The following is a 4,549-nucleotide window of genomic DNA, read 5'->3' as shown; positions in this document are numbered from 1 at the left end:
GATGCCTGAAATGGAGGCAGAGATGGTGACGTGGAGCGATGGAGCAGCTGGAGACTTTAGATCCAGAGAAGGAGAGCAACTGTGTGCTGAAGACCTGGGGGGTACAAGGGAAGGATTGCAGGGTATACCCTTTGGTTGGTTGATGATGCATGGAGGGGATTGTAACCATGGCAATCAGATGATATACGATAGAATGAATGTAAATTTAATGTTCTCCCATGTAAACTATCATATAATTCACAATAAAACATTTAAGAAAAAAAAAAAGATGCGTCTTGAAGTACAATGCTGTCTGTGATAGAATAATATCCATACAGTGACAAAGACCAGTAAATTCCACTATTATTCAAATGTATGCACCAGCCATTAAAACCAATGATGATGAAATTGAAGAATAGAAAGTACCATGGACTGCCAGGAGAACTTCTTCAGTCTGATGCATTGATAATTACTGGTGATTGGAATATGGAAGTTGGAAAGAAAGAGGAGAATCAGTAGTTGGAAAATATGGCCTTGTGATAGAAATTATGCTTGAGATTTCACAAAAGAATTTTACAAGACCGGTGACTTATTCATTGTAAATATCTTTGTTCAAACAATATAAATGGTGACTATACACATGGACCTCACCAGATGAAACACACAGGAATCAAATTGACTGCATCAGTGGGAAAAGATGATGGAGAAGCACAAAATTTCAGCCAAAACAAAGCCAGGGGAACAGATCATCAATTGCCTATATGCAAGTTCAAACTGAAGAAAATTAAAACTCATAGCGACCCTTTATAGGGTTTCTGAAGACCAGCTGGTGGGTTTGAACTGCTGAACTTGCTGTTCAAACTGATCTTGAGGTCCAGTGCAGCACCACATCTGCAGCACCACACCAGGACTCCTAAAACAAGTTCACAAGACCTAAAGTATCCCACCTGACTTTAGAGACTATCTCAAGAACAGATTTGATGCCATACACACTAATGACTAAAGATCGGAAGAGTTGTGGGATGTCATAAAGAACACCATACATGAAGAAAGCAAAAGGTCATTAAAGGCAGGAAAGAAGGATAAGACAAAAACGGACGTCAGGAGAAACTCTGTTACTTGCTCTTGAGCATAGAGAAGCTAAAGCAAATGGAAGAAATGAGGAAGTAAAAGAGCTAAACAGAAATTTTCAAATGGCAGTTTGAGAAGACAAAGTCAAGTATTATAATGAAATATGCAACGAACTGCAGTTAGAAAAGCAAAAGAGAAGAACATGCTCAGTATTTCTCAAGCTGAAAAAAACTGAAGAAAAAAATCAGGCTCTACTTCCAATATTGAAGAATTCTACAAACAAAATATTGAATGATGCAGGAAGTAGCAAAAGAAGATGGAAGTGTACCAAAAAGAAATGGTCAGTATTAAACATTTCAAGAGAACATCACAAGAAGGAAGTACTGAAGGAAGAAGTTCAAGCTGCACTGAAGGCATTAGCAAAAAGCAAGTCTCCAGGAGTTGACAAAACACAAATTGAAATCTTTCAACAAACTGATACAGCACTGGAGGCACTCATTCATCTATGTCAAGAAATTTGGAAGACAGCTATCTGGCCAACCAATTGGAAGAGATCCATATGTGTCTCTACTCCAAGAAAGGTAACCCAATGGAATGTGGAAACTATTGAACAATATCATCAATATCACTTGCAAGTAAAATTTTGCTGAAAGTAATTTAAAAATGGTTACAACAGTGCATCGACAGGGAAGTACCAGAAATTCAAGCTGGATTCAAAAGAGGACGTGGAATGAAGAATATCATTGCTGATATCAGATAGATCTGGGCTAAAAGCAGAGAATGCCAGAAATGTTTATTTGTGCTTTATTGACTACAAAGACTTCTGACTGGGTGAATCATGACAAACTATGGATAACATTGTGAAAAATGGGTATTCCAGAAAACTTAATTGTACTTATAAGAAACTGGAACATAGACCATGAGGCAGTCGTTAGAACAGAACAAGGAGATACTGAATAGTTTAAAGGCAGGAAAGGTATGCACCAGGGTTTTGTCCTTTCACTATATATATTCAGTCAGTATGCTGAGCAAATATCTGAGAAGGTGGGTTATATGAAGGAGTGCATGGCACCAGAATTGAAAAAAATTTCATTAACAACCTGGGATAAACATATAATACAATTTCTTGCTTGCTGGAAGTGAAGAGGAATTAAAATATTTACTGAATATGATCTAAGACTACAGCCTTCAGTATGATTGCACCTCAATGTAAAGAAAACAAAAATCTTCACAACTGGACCAATAAATAACATCATGATAAATGGAGAAACGACAGCTACCTGATCAACCGATTGGAAGAGATCCATATTTGTCCGCACTCCAAAGAGAGGCGACCCAACGGAATGTAGAAATCATCAAACAGTACCATCAACATTAAATGCAAACAAAATTTTGCTGAAGATAATTCAAAGCCAGTTACAGCAGTGTATCAACAGGGAGTTGCCAGAAATTCAAGCCAGATTCAGCAGAGTACATGGAACTAGGGAAATCATTGCTGGAGACAGATGGCTCTTGCATAAAGAAAATACCGGAAAGATGTTTACTTGTTTTATTATTTTTAACTTCTTATTGTGAATTGAGTGAAGGTTTTTGAGCAGATCATCAGTTTTACATTCAACAGTTCATATACTTTGCTTAACTATGTGGTTGCAATCCCCTCCATGTACAAACAGCTAACAGCATTTACCTCTATTCACTCTAACTGTTGCATTCCTCCCTGTGTCTTTGGTTACTTTCATTTTTCTTTTGCTAACCTCGCTGTTAGAAGCTCTGGTAGCATAGTGGTTACGAATCGGGCTGTGAACCACAAGGACAGATGTTCGAAACTACCAGTTGTTCCGCGGGAGAAAGATGAGGCTTTCTGCTCCTGTAAAGATTCACAGCCTCGGAAATCCTGCACAGATTCACTATGAGTGGGAACTGACTCCACGGCATATAACAACCTCCCTCTTTCTCTATATTGCTTACCTGTCACAACCATGTTAACATGCGTCTACCCTTTAGCCCATGAATAATTTTCCCTCTTGATCCTAACCATCATCAATTATTTTTTTATCAAGCAAACCTTTTTTTTTTAACCTTTTATATTAGTCTCATATAATGTTTGTCCTTTTGTAATTGATTAATTTCACTCAGCATAATGTCCTCCAGGTTCTCAATCATTAAGTGAGGTGTTGCACAGATTCATCATTATTCTTCACAGTTTTGTAGTGTTCCGTTGTGTATATGTACCAAAGTTTGTTTAGCCATTCTTCTGTTGATGAGCATTTAGGCTGTCTCCAACTTTTTGATATGTCTCTTGTAGACAGCACACTGAAGGAACCTGTTTTCTTACCCATTTTGTTCTCTATGTCTCTTGACTGGTATGTTTTATCCATCCGCATTCAGTGTAATTTTCAATGAGTATGAATACATTGGTGTCATTTTTCTGTTTGCTTTTTGGGGTGCTTCTGGATTTTGTTCCACATAATTTCTATGCTGAGTTCATTTTGTTTGTGGGATTTCTTTTTCATTTCTGTTGTGTTAACGCTTACTAAATCTTTCTGATTTTCCTCTTTCATATTTTTTTGAGGTTACCTGGTAATTAATTTTTTCCCTGCTTAAAACAGTCAGTTTATTCTTGAAATCTACTTGGCTTCCTTGCCTTTTGTAAGTTCTGTATCTATACTATTTCCTCTTTTTGCTTGGAAGATGACTTCGTTGTACTTTTACATTTCTCATTCCCTAGTTTCAGTCTGGTAGCGTAGTGGTTACGAATCGGGCTGCGAACCTTAAGGTCAGCGGTTCGAAACTACCACTGGAGAAAGATGAGGCTTTCTACTCCCGTAAAGATTTACACCCTTGGAAACCCTGTACAGGGTCGCTATGGGTCGGAACCGACTCGACGGCACTTAACAACAACAACAGTTTCAGTCTATAGGTTTATTTTACTTGAAATACTTCTATATATATGGGTGGTGTTGTCATGTATGGTAATCTTAGGTTGTTGTCTGTTGTTGTTGGCTCTCAGTCCAAAGGACACACTTTAGCATTTTTTGTAAAATTGGTCTGGTCATTACAAATTCCTTTAATTTCTAATGATCAGGAAATGTCCTAATTTCTCCATTGTATTTGAAAGACAGCTTTTCTGGATATATGATTCTTGGTTGGCAATTTTTTTCTTTCAGAGATCTGTGTATGTCATCCCACTGCCTTCTTGTCTGCATGGTTTCTACTAGAAATCAGAACTTAGTCTTATTAGTTCTCCTCTGTAGATAACTTTTCATTTTTCCTGAGCTGCTCTCAGGACTCTTTCCTTATGTTTGATTTAGGAAAGTTTGATTATGATATGTCTTGGTCTTGTGATTTTCTTTTGGGATCTATCCTGTTTAGGATTCGTTCCACTTCTTGTATGCTTATCTTCTTGTCTTGTATGATGTTAGGGAAGTTTTCTTCCAATGTTGTTGTTGTTGTCAGGTGCCATCGAGTTGGAACCGACTCATAGTGACCCCATGCACAG

This window comes from Chrysochloris asiatica, unplaced genomic scaffold (genome assembly GCF_000296735.1).
Source record: "Chrysochloris asiatica unplaced genomic scaffold, ChrAsi1.0 scaffold00047, whole genome shotgun sequence".
Classification (NCBI taxonomy): domain Eukaryota; kingdom Metazoa; phylum Chordata; class Mammalia; order Afrosoricida; family Chrysochloridae; genus Chrysochloris; species Chrysochloris asiatica.
The sequence above is the reverse complement of the archived record's forward strand: the minus strand, read 5'-3'. Positions refer to the sequence as shown.